Source organism: Labeo rohita, chromosome 19 (genome assembly GCF_022985175.1).
Source record: "Labeo rohita strain BAU-BD-2019 chromosome 19, IGBB_LRoh.1.0, whole genome shotgun sequence".
Taxonomy (NCBI): Eukaryota; Metazoa; Chordata; class Actinopteri; order Cypriniformes; family Cyprinidae; genus Labeo; species Labeo rohita.
The window spans coordinates 5176610-5193506 of record NC_066887.1 but is presented as its reverse complement, the minus strand read 5'-3'; the positions used below and the strand labels follow the sequence as shown (position 1 = coordinate 5193506).

At 34.1% G+C, this 16897-nt stretch overlaps 1 protein-coding gene across 2 annotated transcripts in view; it reads left to right on the top strand.

Moving 5' to 3' along the window:
- Positions 1-16897, top strand: part of LOC127181524 (solute carrier family 66 member 2) — a 48540-nt gene that overhangs the window by 5293 nt on the left and 26350 nt on the right. The window lies entirely within an intron of this gene.

The following is a 16897-nucleotide window of genomic DNA, read 5'->3' as shown; positions in this document are numbered from 1 at the left end:
TTATGATTTAACCCTGTAACACTCAGAAGAGCGTCGCATGGATTTGGCTACTGCACTGATAACAACTGCATTATGACATGACACAGGCATGTTTTCACTAAAAGCATCTCTGCACTTTTGGTGTTTGTTGCTCTACATGAACAGCAGGTGGCGTCAGTGGTTTATGCATGAGATCTGCTGTCTTACAATCTGATTGATGCACACTTTTGCTTCACCTCCCTCATCTGCTGACTTTCTGCACATATGTGCACAGATTTTTTTTTTCTGCTGAGACTGAGACTATTTGCTTGTTTTAGTGTTTTTGGAGAGAATTCAAAAGGATTTTTGAAGAAAGAGTCTTATTATTGACTGCAGACGATGCCAGATGTCAGGTGTTAGCAGCACATGTGCTGGAGTTGTTATTTAAGATGCGCTCGTCTCTGATTGAGGTCCTGTGGTTGTCGGGCAGCTGTTGTGAATGACGTCTCCTCTCGCTGGAGCGAATGTGAAGGTCTTCAGTCCAGTTTTAGGATCTGTTGTTTAACCTTGAACTGCATATTTGAATAGAGTCTGTTAGAATTTAAAAATGAAAATACTTTTCTGTCTGCATTGCTCTTTTCCATACAGTCTTGCTCCGGCCTGAGCAGTTGTGAGATTTGGGCGAACTTTTCTTTTAGCGCTAATGTCTATTTATCAGTTTCATGTTAATTCGGTTTTGTATTGTGGCCAGTTGAAATGCATTTACTCTGTGAAATATGGCAATATATTTGTATGTTCAAAATTAATATAGAAATCAAAGCTGTTTTTTTACAGCTGCTGGGTTTTAAACCAGTTTAGACCAGTGGCTTTCAACTTTTTCGACTATTGAATATTTTTTTTATTTTTCTTCTAGAATTATGACAAAGTTGCTTGTTTTGTTTTTTTTTAACTCTTTATTTATTTATTTATTTATTTATTTATTTATTTAACTATTGACAGAAACCTGAAACACTGATATGTAATACATACAAATAGCATGATTTGTTTTGTGATTCCAAATTTCTTGATTTTATTCCTTTTTTAGCATTTTAATCTCAATTAGATGTAGAAGATTTTAATATTTTAATAGAAATTAATTCATTTAAATGCTTTTAAATTATGCACCCAAAAATGAAAATTCAGTCATTATTTGCTTGCCCTGCTCTTTCAATGTTGGATAAACATCTTTTTTTGGACCACAAAAGAAGAATTTTGAAAAATGTCTTGTTTGCGCTCATCCATTTAATTGCAGTCAATAGCAAACAGCATCCAGCTTAAAAAAAAATAAAAATTATAACCGTTTGCCAGTGCAAGCAGATTAATTTTTATTTTATTTTATTTTATTTATTTATTTGTGGTCTGAAAAAGAAAGAATAGGGTATGACATTAGAACAACAGCAGAGCAAGTAAGTGATGACTATTTATTTATTCATTCATTCATTCATTTTTGGGTGGACTGTCCCTTTAAGTCATCCTGCCCTTTGAAGTTTGCTAAGCGGCCCCCTGAATGAGAACCACTAGTTTAGACTTAAGACTAGTTTAGTCACTTGTCACTTAAGACTTGGTGGTGTAGAGGTTAAAGTTCTGGGCTAGTAGCCAAAATGTTATTGGTTTGAATCCTGCGAGGGGTGATCCCTTAACTCACTATTTGTTCAAGACCCTGAACCTTAGGTTACTCCAGAAGGGATTTTCCGTGTAATAAGTGTACTGCAAATCAATACTAAATCCAATTACTGAATTAGACTGACCACAGTATCCCCTGAAATATATAGTGCTTTCAGAATATATTCAGACTCTTGCAATTTATTCACATTTTTTGCTGTAGCCTTATGCTAAAATGCTTTTTAAACTCCTTGTCCCATCAGTCTATACTCCATACCACATAATGGCAAAGTGAAAACCAGATAATTGTGAAAATTTTGCATATTTTATTTTTAAAAAAATCATCTGTTGTAGTTTAAAATCTTTTAAATTAATAATTTAATTTAAAGTAAAAATAATGATTAAAATCACATAATCATTTAAAGCATTTTAACATGAGGCTTCTTCAGCGTAAAATGTAACAAAGGAGGCAGTCAGAATACTTTCTGAACGCATTGTACAAAGTATGTATTAATTAAAGGAGAAGTTCACTTCCAGAACAAAAATTTACAGATAATGTACTCACCCCCTTGTCATCCAAGACGTTCATGTCTGTCATTCTTCAGTCGTAAAGAAATTATGTTTTTTGAGGAAAACATTTCAGTATTTTTCTCTGTATAATTGACTTCAATGGTGCCTGTGATTTTGAACTTCCAAAATATAGTTTAAATGCAGCTTCAAAGGCTCTAAACGATCCCAGCCGAGGAAAAAGGGTCTTGCAAAACAATTGGTCGTTTTCTAAAAAAATGTACAATTTATATACTTTTTAAGCTCAAATGCTCGTCTTGTCTAGATATGCGTGTACTCTGTGCACTCCTGTTCAAGACAGTTCGGGTATATTGAAAAACTCCCATCTCATTTTATCCTTCAAAATCGTCCTATATCACTGTTTTACCTTCTTTTTTGTGAAGGCCATTTGACCTTCTTCGCATGTTCACTTTGTAAACACTGGACTGGCACTTCTGCAGCGATTGTTTTGCTAGATAAGACCCTTCTTCCTCGGCTGGGATCGTTTAGAGCCCTTTGAAGCTGCATTTAAACCTCGTTTTGGACATTCAGACTCCACCAATGAACACCATAGAATTCCACTATATGGAGAACATTGCTGAAATGTTTTCCTCAAAAAAACAATTTCTTTTAGACTGAAGAAAGAAAGACATGAAGATCTTGGATGAGAAGGGGGTGAGTACATTATCTGTAAATTTTTGTACTGGAAGTGAACTTCTCCTTTAATACTCTGTGTTACAGTGCAGTTCACAAAGCAAGTATACGTTGTATAACTAACTTTGTACATAGCTTTACATTACCAGTGTTATTTTTGTATTATTTATGTGCTGTTGTAGTATTTCCCCCCCGGGTTTTATTAGTTAAACTTTTAGAACTTCAACTTTTTTCCAATTTCCATTTAAGGGATAGTTCACATAAAAATGAAAATTGTCATTAATTACTTTGTCATTGGGTTTAATAGAACCCAACGCTGGGTAAAATATGGACAAACCACAAAATGTTGTTTTGACCCAGCAGTTGGTTTACTACCCAGAAGGTTGGGTTAAACCAGGGGTCACCAAACTTGTTTCTGGAGGGCAGGTGTCCTGCAGAGTTTACCTCCAACTTTCCTCAACACACCTGCCTGGAAGTTTCAAGTATACCTAGTAAGACCTTGATTAGCTGGTTCAGGTGTGTTTGATTAGGGTTGGAGCTAAACTTTGCAGGGACACCGGCCCTCCAGGACCAGGTCTTGTGACCCCTGGGTTAAACATTTGTCCCAACCGCTGGGTCAAAACAACCCATTCGCTGGGTATGTCCATATTTTACCCAGCGCTATGTTTTTTTTAACCCAGCAGTTTTTAGAGTATACTCTCCCTCATGTCGTTCCAAACCTGTAAAGCCTTCGTTCATTTTCAGAACACAAATTAATATTATTGATAAAGCTTTCATTATTGATTCATTATTGATTATTATTGATGCAGAGCTTTCTGACCCTGCATAGACAGCAATGCAACTGACACATTCAAGACCCAGAAGGACTAGTAAGGACTAGAGGCCGACCAATGTATCGGTTTTGCCAATTAATCGGCATGATAGGCGGAGCTATCGGTTATCGGCAAAAATCCATGCCGATAGTTCCTTTCCGGGTTGGGTCCGTTTGCCTGTTTGGTGGTCAAATAAAGTCTTGTCCGCCGCTTGAATTGAACGCTTGAATAGAAGTATTGTTCCTTGTAGTGTGTGTTAATTTCAGCAATTACAGATATATTTTAAAAAAATGTAGTTGCTTTTGTTAACATTAACGAACAATGAACTAACTAATCAATCAATATATAATTCATATTAATATTTTTATTCATTTACAAAGTATGGTTCAGTAGGCTATTTTTTTCTTTTTAAATAGTAGAGCACTATTTCTTTTCCGTTCAGTATCCATTTTAAAAGCTATCAGTCGATTAATCGGTATCGGCCAGTGTGGTCCAACCTAGTTATCGGTAAAAACCAATATCGGTCGACCTCTAGTAAGGACATCGTTAAAATTGTAAAAAAGAAGAAAGTCACTTGAAAGTGTTGAATAAAATCATTAATTTTGTTTTTTTTGTGGACAAAAAGTATTCTCATAGCTAGGGATGGAATGATTACCGGTTTAATGATAAATCGTGATAAAAACCCTCCACGGTTAGTATTACCGTTTCATATTTAATCATCATTAAAACCGTATCCAATTACCATGATTTGAACAAATGAGGATAAATAAATACTGTCCAGCATACAGCAAAGTTTTAGGTAACAGTCTCACATGGTGTGAAAACGTGGCGGAAAGGTGCAAGGTTTTAAAAGAGTGCTAAGGGATTAATACAAATGAATATATGAATGAATAAATTATATGAAGGTACCTCTGAAAGTTCTGACTGTTTTTAGAAAAGATTCAATGGCATTTTGTTTTCATCTTTACTCCCTGTAATACTTGATTCTTTAATCGTAATGCTGCTTTATCCACGGAGGTTACGGGAAACAACTGCAATTCAGTTTTTCCATAAGTGCCATCTAGTGTCAGAGAGTGGATTTACAGAGTTGCATGTACATTCAGCCTGTGTGCAGTTTTTGTCTGGCCAAAAAATTGGGCCGAATTTGCATGCCCTGCTGTAAATTTTGACTGGTTGATGAAAAACAAGCTTATGTGGGTTATATACATTTAAACAATTCAGATTCAGAAATATTTATGAATCAGATAAAATGCATATAAACATTTGTTAATCAAATATCATTTTATTTGAACGTTTTGTATGAGATAAACTGTTGTCAGTCATGTAAAACAAAGTTATTGTTTTAGTGTTTATGCAAACAAAAAGTAACAGCACATTTTAACAATACCGTCATAATACTGATAACCGTGATAATTTAGGTCACTATAATCATGATAAGAAATTTTCATATTGTTACATCCCTACTCATAGTTTCTTTATAGTTGAACCCCTGATGTAACATGGACTATTTTAATGATGTCCTTACTGCCTTTCTGGACCTTGAATCTGGAAGGATCCTTGCTGTCTATGGAGGGTCAGAAAGCTCTCGGATTATCAAAAATATCTTAATTTGTGTTTTAAGATATTTTTGATAATCCGAGGTTAGGGTTAGGGTTAGGTTTGGAATGACATGAGGGTGAGTAATTAATGACAGAATTTTCATTTTTGGGTGAACTATCCCTTTAAGTATTTTATGTAATAGTTTTGTTTTATTTCAGTTTACGATAACAATTTCTAATAGTTTTAGTTTAAGTTCACAGTAACAGCACTGCATGGTACAGTTTACCTAGAATTTGTTCCAATAGTATTTATGCCTAGTGGTAAGTTTAAATCAGCAAGAGGACTGATGCTATAGGATTTTTTTTTCGTCTAGCTATAACTAGCAGTTCATGGAAAAGCAGATTTGTTGTTTTCTCTCTCTCTGTCACATGGCTGGCTGTATTGATCACGTTTGCCCCGCGGCCCCTCACACACCTCATTAGAAGTGTGTTCAGCACTCGGGCTGAGAAGTGTTTGCTAATTGCTGCTTTGCTTGTGAGCTCATTGATCCAGTGGAGCTGAATAATGGAGGTGAGCTCCAGTCCATACAGGGGTCAAAGGTCAAGCAGGAATGGGCAGTTTGCTTGTTGAGGGCAGAACTGATACAAGTCAGTCGCGTTCCGATCGCAATTTATCTGTCAGCATTTGTCATCCCGGCAACGTCCGTCGTTCAGGCTTGAAGCAGGTGGCGGTTGTTCACTGCTGATTGCCTGTAATTCAGTCCGGGTGCTGGCAGAGATTTATAAATGTGTTTGATGTAGGGCAGACTGCTGGGGTCCTTGTGGTTGTGCAGTAATGGATGTAAATGGGCGCCACTCCCACTTGCAGTCTCACTCCACTACATTATCCCTACAGGACACCGCAACCGCTTCAATTAGCATCCAATCATTACTATCAGAGAACAGGGTGTTTCAAATAAATATGTATTTTTCCTTAAACTTCCCAAAAACTTCTCTCTCTGTCTCTCTTTCTCTCTCTCTTTAGATAGATGATAGATAGATAGATAGATAGATAGATAGATAGATAGATAGATAGATAATAGATATAAATATATAATGTTACAAAAAATATAATTTGGATAAGTTGTGCTAAATTATATTAAGGAAACATTAAGATGTGAATATGGCTTATTTTCTTCATGATAAAAATAAATAAATAAACAAACAAAAAAATAAATAAATGATGTTGTAAAATATAATTTAGGAAGAAGTTGTGCTAAATTAGGTTATAGAAACATTAAGATATCCATATGACGTCTTATTTTCTTCATGGTAAAAATAAATAAGTAAACAAACAAAATAAATAAAAAAATAAAGTTATAAAACATAATTTTGGATGAAGTTGTGCTAAGTTATATTATGGAAACATTAAGATACATATGACTTATTTTCTTCATGGTAAAACTAAATAAACTAAATAAAAAAAAGTTATAAAATATAATTAAGGATGAAGTTGTGCTAAATTATATTATGGAAACATTAAGATATGCGTATGACTTATTTTCTTCATGGCAAAAATAAACTAACTAAATAAATAAAATAAAGTTATAAAATATAATTTAGGATGAAGCTGTGCTAAATTATGTTATGGAAACATTAAGATATGCAAATGACGTCTTAGTTTTCACATGGTAAAAATAAATAAATTAATAAATAAATAAATAATGTTAAAATATAATTTAGGATAAATTATGTTATGGAAACATTAAGATATGCATATGACTTCTTATTTTCTTCATGGTAAAAATAAAATAAATAAATAATGTTATGAAGTACAACTTTGTGCTAAATGTTATTATGGAAACATTAAGATATGCATTGGACGACTTGTTTTCTACACAGTACAAAATAAATAAATAACGGAAAACAAAACAGAAAATGAAATGCTAAAATTATGTCACTGTCCAGTAATTTTATGGCCATTTCTGTTAACTCTAAAATCGAAGAAGCCATGGTTTACAGTGAATTTATAACAGTCAGAGATCTTGCCTGTTGCTGATGCCTTTGACGATAGCAAGATGATTATTATTATTATATGTCAAAAATAGATTGCGATGCAGTGCAGAGAGACGCTTCTGGGGCGCTTCAGAAACTTGCCATGAAGTGGCTGGTATAAACACAAAGGCACAAATCACGGTGAGCGGGAGGGGGTCTTTAATTCACATGGGGCGTCAGTGTTAATGCTTCACGGAGGGCGTGTCGGATGCTTTACGCTGATTGGCCAGCGTCTGCACCGAACGGGATTGGCTAGCGTCTGCACTAGTATATTTGCATAAGGCGATCTGATTGGCTAACGCCTGCGTTGGTGCTTGAAAAGTTGAAAAAATTTTAACTTCTGCCTCAAGCAATGCCAGTGACGCAACAGACCTATAGTTCAGTTCAGCAACGCTTGACGTCACTCCTTTCAAAGTAAATGAGAAACGTTAACGCTGAAGCCCCATGTGAATTGCAGAACTGAATTATGGGTCCGTTGCGTCACGTCACTGGCGTTGCTCGCGGAAGAAGTTAAACAATTTTCAACTTTTCAAGTGTCAACGCAGGCGTCAGCCAATCAGATCACCTTATGCAAATATACTAGTGCAGATGCTGGCCAATCAGCGCGAAGCTTCAGACACACCCTCCATGAAGCGTCAACGTCGACGCCCCCGTGTGAATGGAGCGTAATTACGTGCAGTTCATCATACAGTGATGTAGCTATTATTTTATACTTATGGTACCGGGAGTGTTTTTTAAAGTGCATAAACTCGCACTAGACTAGACTAGGCTAGTCAGTGATGATGTCCTTTGATAACGCAAATGTTCTTCCCTTGTTTTCTGTAGCTGCTTTTTGAATAAGTAAGGAAATGTAAGCATTAGTAACTTACAATGTTTCTATTAAATTGTTACCATGTTAAACACAACTCATATTAAAAACATTATGCTGTTTTTAGCCTTACGCTACTGTTGGTTCATTTGCCAGCAATGAAACTAAGTAAGTAAATAATTAAATAAATTGGCACGATAATATTGTGTATCAGCAATCTCGCAGGCTGACGATAGTACAATATATTGAGCATATTGCCCAACACTACTTTGAACGTGGCTCAACCAATCAGAATCAGGGACTGGAACTATCCATTTTATAAAATGCATTTTATAATATTTTCTGTTATAAATAGAAATGTATTTTAACTAATGTACACTCATTTAATAAATAGAGAAAACTATTAGAGATATTATTAATGCTGAAAATTATCAAAACATATTCAGAGTGCAAAGCATGAGTAAATCGCTATATCGAACTGTGCTTGTTTCCTGATTTGCTGTGAATTTAGTGTGGCGTTTACAGGCCGATAGCATCTTAATCCAGCGTCTGACGGCAACTGCCGTTCGCTACAGTCAGCCGACAGCTCTGCAGATTGAGCGGCAGTCCGTACTGGAGAGAGCTGCGATCGAACAGATTGTGTGGATCTGGATGAAGCCCAGTTTCAGAGCCTTCAGATCCGAACTGTCATTCATTTAAGCGTGCAAAGGCCTCTTTGACACGTCTTTCCATTTCACTTAGCTGTAATTAGAGTAAGGGACTGACGGATATCTCTTGGCATGTGGGCCGAAGCTTTGCTGAAAGAAGGAACGGACAACTAATAGTGCCACTCTGTTTCACGTCAATCATTCCTGGGGCTGAATGCTGTCTATTTATAAATGGACAGAGTAAAACTTCACAAAGTGGTCCTGAGGGAGGACAGAATGAAAAAGAGGGACAGACCCTGAGGAAAATAGAGCTTTTAGAGGAAAAGAGGTTATTCGTTCTGTTTGTGAATCGTTGTGGTTTATTTTGTGTGCATGTGTATGGTTTATGAAGTTGAATATTCCTGTGGTGATTGGTGAACTATATACAGTGTTCTGATTCAAATTTTCTGACTTATTCGATTAAAGGAGAAGTCCACTTCCAGAACAGAAATTTACAGATAATGTACTCACCCCCTTGTCTTTTCAGGATTTTTCTCCAGATAATGGACGTCTGTGGTGCTCTGAGTTTGAACTTCCAAAATGCAGTTTAAATGCAGCTTCAAATGATCCTAAATGTGGTTGTAAATGATCCCAGCCGAAGACGAAGGGTCTTATCTAACAAAACGATTGGTTATTTTCATAAAAATAATACAATTTATATACTTTTTAATGTCAAATGCATGTCTGCCGGGACTGTTTTTTTCCGGTTCATGGCAGTTAGTGTATGTCGAAAAACTCCCATCTCATGTTCTCCCTCAACTTCAAAATCGTCCTATATCACTGTTTTACCTTTTTTGTTGAGGGTGTTTGATCATCTTTGCATGTTCACTTTGCAAAGACTGGGTCGGTAGCGATGTAGGATGATTTTTAAATGATTTTTGAGGTTGAGGGAGAAAATACGATTGGAGTTTTTTGACATACCCTAACTGTCTTGAACCAGAATACACAGAATTCAGGCAGAGCAGGACAATACGAGTGTGGGTGGGTACATTATCTGTAAATTATTGTTCTGGAAGTGGACTTATCCTTTAAAGTGTTGTGTTGCTGGATGTAATGTTAATAATGAACATAGTGGTCGTCATTTACTCCCGACATCTGAGCCGCTGAAGATGCAGTGGATTACGTTTGTTTGTGAATGGAATGTGCCTCCCGATCTACATAAAGGCGTCAATGTTAGCACAAATCATTCGTGATGCAGCTTCACGTACAGCAGAAGTGAGTATAAGGGTTTTTTTTATGAATCTTTGTGATCAGTTTTTCTAATAACGTACTAGTTAGGAAGTTTAGCGGCTAAATGTGGCTAAATGCGTCTAAAGTAAACAGGCTCGTCACTCCACAGAGAGAAGAGAGGGGCGGGGCAAGCAGAGCTCATTAACATTTAAAACAACCTCGACCAGAACAGGATGATTTTTGCAGAGCTGATTTTGGCAAGGTGAAAAAAGGTGTTTTACACAACCATTGAGAATTTTTAATCAAAGTATATTATAGACTTTTCATTAAGACCCTGAAAAATCATATCAACGTGGAAAATGTGCATCTGATGACCCCTTTAAAAATACAGAGATGCACTGATCGGTCGGCCAGGGATCAGAATTTTAGCTGGTTTTCCACATGATCGGCCCGGTAACAGGCCGGTCAGGCCATGTCCACACAAATACCTTTTCGTTTGAAAACGCATTTTTTGGTCTCCGTTTTGGCCTTCCGTCCACACTGAGACAACTTTTGGAAAACGCTCTCCAAAGTTAATACATTTGACATGACTGCAACGTGACACTGATTTTATACAACCGTAGTTCAATAAACAAGAAGTTTAAATTAAGCGACTTACATTTTAGACACAATATTGACTGTTTTTGCTCATTTCGTATCAGAAAATAGTTCCAATCAAAGCCACAGCAGAACTGCTGCATGTCTCCAAGAAACACAGTGGTGTTTCTGGTCCAGATTGGGGGAATTGTAATGTCTAATAAGTTTTTATTATGTAAATGTTTTGGCATTGGGAAAAAAAAGTGTGCATTTTTGTTTGTATATGCTGTCAGTTATACTTCTTAGAAAGAAAATCGGAATTGGCAAAATCGGTATCGGCAGGTCACACTTACAATAAAAATCGGCAAAGAAAATTGCAATCGGTGCATCTCTAGTAAAAACAGTAATATTATTTCAATTTAAAATAACTCTTTTCTGTTTTCATATATTGTGAAATGTAATTTATTCCTGTGATCAAAGCTGAATTATCAGCATCATTACTCCAGTTTTCAGTGTCACATGATCCTTCAGACATCATCAATGGGTGTTTAGTTGTGCTAAAGCTTTGTATATTTGGTCAGCTTATCCGAAAACACACTAAAATCCTGTTTCTACACTGTTACAGTATATTTTCAGCGTTTGTGTTGTAGTATCTGTGTTTTGCAGTTGTGCTTGTGCATGTAGGATTGTGGGTGTGAGCTGAAAAAGAGGACGAGCTTGGTGGGGTTGCTGTTTAAAAGCCATGGCAGTCTGTTCCCACACACTGCCCCGCTGGCAGCAGCGATACGCACATGCACAGCAGGGTAAAGCAGTGCCACCGCACTCAATACACACCATACAGTGTGACACACGCACTGCTGCCGCTTTGATCCGGCCCTTTCCACACGCATAGCCTCCAGCACTACACAGTGCTTTACCTGAGCCCTCTGCACACACACACATCACTCTGTGTGTATGTGGCTTTACTGCATTCAGAGAATTTTATTTACAGTATAACACCTTTTTTTTCCTTAATCTTTTTTTTTAATGCATTCAAATGCAATTAATGCATAATGCATTGATTTGAATACATTACTTCTATGATGAAGAAAGAAGAAGATGAGCATCATGACTGTGTGTCAAGGTCAATAAATCTCTTAAAATATCAGATAATTTGACCTTTTTATGGCAAGGCAAAGTTGGTTCACATTGTAAAATGTCAACATGAAATAGTAATTCATGACATTTGTAAAAATTAAATGCTGATATTAGCTCAGGTAAAGTTACTAAAATGTCATGTATTTCAGTTCCCCAAAAATATAGCATTTATGAAATAATAATACATGATTATGCACAGGGGTTCACATAAGAGCACCTGGAGATTTGGTTTGGTCCTCACACTGCACATAGTGTGACACGTTCAATATAACTATTACAAAAAAAATAAAATAAATAAATAATAGTGATGAAAATATTATTGCACTTTATTTAGTTAGTTTAAAAAAATAATAATAATAATAATAAAGTGTGATTATACTATTATATTTTTAAAAAAGTATTAAATAAAAATACAATTATTGTATATCAAACTTAAAAATGCTAATATTTACTTTTTTATATAATTTTTTGTCATTTTTAAACTTAAAATCAGCAGGCTTATATTTTGCCAGGTTGCCGGCAAGTAAGAATATGTGCTGTCCATTGAAGCACGTCAGTGAATGAAATGTCAGTTTTGCATTGTGGCAGCAGATAGCCTAAATTGGTTTCAATTTGAATAGAAATCTTATACACTGTCACAGTAAATGGTAAATGTGCATTAACATCTGTCATGCATGTCAGTTTGCAAATGAGCGTGCTGAACTTATTTACACAGCGAATTTCGGTCGTGCACCTGCGCAACACTTACGTGCACCCCTGATTATACATGATTGCAATACATGATGACAAAGAAAAACATAATGTTGGCGTCACACCAACAGAGGCCGCTCCCACAATAGTTGATTGACATGAGCGTCTTACCTCAGATCAGCTGTAACAGTCCACCTCTATTGTTTTGATGCAGGAGCAGGGATGTAAATTAGACAAGAATATCTCCAATTGAGCGATTGAAGTGTTGTGTTGCTGGATGTAATAATGAACATAGTGGTCGTCATTTACTCCCGACATCTGAGCCACTGAAGATGCAGTGGATTACATTTGTTTGTGAAGGGAATGCGCCTCCCGATCTACATATATCCGTCTATGTTCATGCAAATCATTCGTGATCCAGCTTCACTTACAGCAGAAGTGAGTATAACGTTTTTTCATGAATCTTTGTGATCGCCTTTCCTAATAATGTGTTAGTTAGCAAGTTTAGCAGCTAAATGCGTCTAAAGTAAACAGGCTCGTCACTCCACAGAGAGAAGAGAGGGGCGGGGCGAGCAGAGCTCATTAACATTTAAAGCAGCCTCGACCAGAATGGGATGATTTTTGCAGAGCTCATTTTGACAAGGTAAAAAGTTTGTTGTTTTACACTACCATTGAGAATTTTTAACCAAAGTATATTATAGTCTTTTCATTAAGACCCTAAAGAATCATATCAACTTGTGGAAAATGGCCATCCGATGACCCCTTTAAGAGATATCAATGGATTAGTTCATTTAGTTCAGGACAGAAGAGAGGGGGCGGAGTCAGCAGTAGCTCATTATCATTTGAAGAGACATGCACCAAAACAGATCGCTGTGAACAGAGCTGTTTTTTGACAAGGTAAAAAGTGTTGTTTTACACGACCATTAAGGAATTTTAACCAAAGTACGTTGCAGACATTTCATGAAAACTTTAAAGAATCCAATCCGACATCCCCTTTAAAAGAGCTTGTGGTCTCAACATGAAATAGACCCTATTTACATGTATATACGCGCTGCTTTGATCCCCATGGGTAAAATCAAGTTTCCACTCAACATCAGCTGTCCAGTTTCATGTTGAATATCCCACAGTGCGTCACGTCACAGTAGTTTGTGTGAGTTGAGTTGCAGATTGGCGTCTGGCGTGTGCTGGTGTCTGTAGTATCGTGGCCGTCCGGTCGCGTCTGAGCCCGGCTGTAGGTGTTGTTGCTTTCTTCCAGGTTGCTGCCGTTATCAGTGTGTTCCAGACGATCCTGTTCCCTTCACTGATGCTGCCATATGGAAAGCTATTTACAGGCTCATAATTCACATACACAAGTACTGTATAGTCAGCGATGGCTGGGAGACAGTGATGTTCTCTTTATGTTGCGGCATGGGACTGGAGAAGCTATAGCATGACAGACATGATACAGACACAGAGAACTTGGCACTTTTTGAAGGAAGACTATAAATATCCTGCCAAAGGCTTCTCTTTGTGAAGACGAGCAGCTTCCTGTGAAAGGACAGTGTGAAACGGTCAGCGTGAGACTGTGTGCGGTTTTCTTTCGGCAGGTTTTCCTCCAGGGTGTGAATGCTCCTTGCAGAGACCACATGTAGGGCATCAATAAATAATCATGTTGATGCAAAGCATTGGAAAAACTGTAGGAACTGAGAAAGTCTAAAGTTTTTACATCATGCATAACTGAAATGAGGGAACTTAGTCAACATGACGTCCAAATTGACCCCATTTGTTTTCTAAATAAACTGTCCTGATCTTATATCAGCGCACATTATTCCAAAGACAAATTATGTTTGTCATCAAAAAGTAATGACTTGTAGACATCAACCTTTTTCTTTTTTCAACTGATGTCACGTAAACTTGCAGAAAAAATAATGCAAACTAAAAACCGAGTTGCTTATTTATTTATTTTTTAAAATGTAATTATTAAATATATTTCAAATGCAAGTCATTTAATTTATAATTATTAGTTTGTAAATGTAATTAAATTAATCATTTAAATAATGAAATTAAGTTATAAATGTAACATTTAATCATTTCATTTAGTTTATGTAGTTTATACGTTTAGTTTATGATTATTTTCGATATAATTATTAAATGTAGTTACCAAATGTTTTAAATTTAATTTAAAATGTATTAATTTAATTTATAATTATTTGTTTTTAAATTGTAATTATTTCATTTAAAAAGTAATCATTTAGTTGAATTCTTAAGTATTTATATTTAAATTTAATTAAATTATTACGTTCACAAATTACATCATAATTTAATTTAATTTTCTTTATATAATTTGTTTAATTTCATTCATAATTATTAGTTTTTAAATTAAATTAAATAATGAAATGATTCAATTTTAAAATGTAATAATTTATTTTATCTAGTTTATAAGTTTGATTTAATTTATAATTATTCGTTTTTAGATTAAGTTATTAATTTAATTCAAAATGCAATTTTATTTAATAAAAAATTATTTTAAAATTTTTAAAATTTTTAAATTAAATTAGTAATTACATTCAAAATGCAACAATTTTATTTAATTTTAAATAAAATAAAATGTCATTTTAACGGTATTTTGTTACATTAAAAATAAATTAAAATAACTTATTATTATATTGAATTTATTTAATTATTAATAATTACTAATTGTGTAAATTTAATTATATTAATAAATTAAATGAAATAATTAAATGTATATTTTTATATTTATTTATTTTTATTGTGTGTGTGTGTGTTATTCATTTTTAAATGTAATTTTTAAACGAATTAAAAATGTAAGTTGTTTAATTTATAATAATTAGTTTGTACGTTTAATTACATGTATAAATTAAATAATGAAATTAAATTATTCAATTTAACGTTTGATAAATTTGTTTATACAGTTTATAAATTTAATTTAGAACTATTTAATTTTAAATGGAATTATTAAATGTAATTTAATTTATAATTATTCGTTTAATAAGTTTAATTAAATTTAATTGAATGCATAAGTATTCATTCATAAATGCAAATAAATTATTACATTTAAAATTTAGTAAATTGATTTTCTTTATATAGTTACGTTTAATTTCATTCATAGTTATTCCTTTTTAAAATAAATGAAATAATGAAATGATTACATTTCAGAATATAATAATTTAATTTCTTTTATATAATTTGTTTCATTTCATTCATATTTATTCATTTTTTTTATTAAAGTATTAGCTTAATTCAGTGTAATCATTTGATTTAATTGTAATTTTAAATGAAATAAAATAAATTAAAAACTAATTAAATTAATGTATTAATTTAATACGTATATTTTATTTTATTTTATTTTACTAGTTAGGCTTCCTGAAAAAAAGCCTATTGCACTTTTCCACATCACCCTGTAGTTCACTACATAGCTGTTCATACAGAGCCGTATTTTCTCTTCAGTGAATTCCTCATAGTTCTCTGCACATAAAACTAATGAAAGAGGAAGTACTGATACAGGAGGAGGTATTTTAAAATCAAAGATGCATTGGGCAGACAGTTTTGTTGACACTATAGTTACTCATAACTCCATTCATGTACTATATTTGAAACACTGACTGAAGTCTCGAGCCGTCTTCAGTTAAAATATCACACAATCTCACGTTCTTGAGATCTCTGTTTTCTGTTGGGAAATGTCTTCTGCTCTTTCATAATCTTTCTGTCGAACTGGAATATGTTGAGTCACACACAGACTCCCCCCGCACCTGTCCTCTCCGTCAGGCCGCAGACAAAAGCACAGTAATTGATCTGATTGTAAAATGTCATCTGAAATGCCACTGTCGTTAATTATCAATACTTCAATAAATCCATTTGAAATGTCATAAACCGGCCCTGGTCCTCCTCCGACGCTGCGTTAGATAACGTCTGCCGCTCTCAGATCACCGGCTCTCATGTTGTCAAACTGATTTCGCCGGTGCGATAACATTTTACCACTCGGATAAAAGCTGGTTTCATCGCAGCTCCATCCCGACTGTTACAGGTGAATCTCATGAAACCTGTCAAGAACAAATTCAAGTGTTCAAAAATAAAGACTTAATTTGTTTTTTGTTTTTTTGTTTATTTTTTTATTTTTTTTAGTACCATCAGGATTTTTGACGGAATTTAAATGATAATTAGGCACTAATTTAATTTAATTTAAATAATAAAATCAAATCAAACTATCAACTAAAATAAAAATAAAAATATAATAAAGATTTTAATAAAATAATTGTTATAAAATAATCATAGAAATATGATTATCAGTCAGATAAACATTTATTCTTTCAATCATCCATTGTATTGCATTGTATTCTTTTGCCAAAAAATAAAATAAAATAAAATAAAAAATTAAATTAAATTAAATTTAAAAAAAACATTTACATATCATTATGTTTTGCCCAATAAAATAAAATAAAATTAAATTAAATTTTAAAAAAGCATTTAAACATTATTAAGCATTTACGTTTTGCCCCAATAAAATAAAATACATTTAATTTAATTTAATTTAATTTAAAAACATTTAAACATTGTTTTGCCCAAAAAAATAAATAAAATAAAATAAAATAAAATAAAAAAGCATTTAAACATTATTAAGCATTTACGTTTTACCCCAATAAAGTAAGA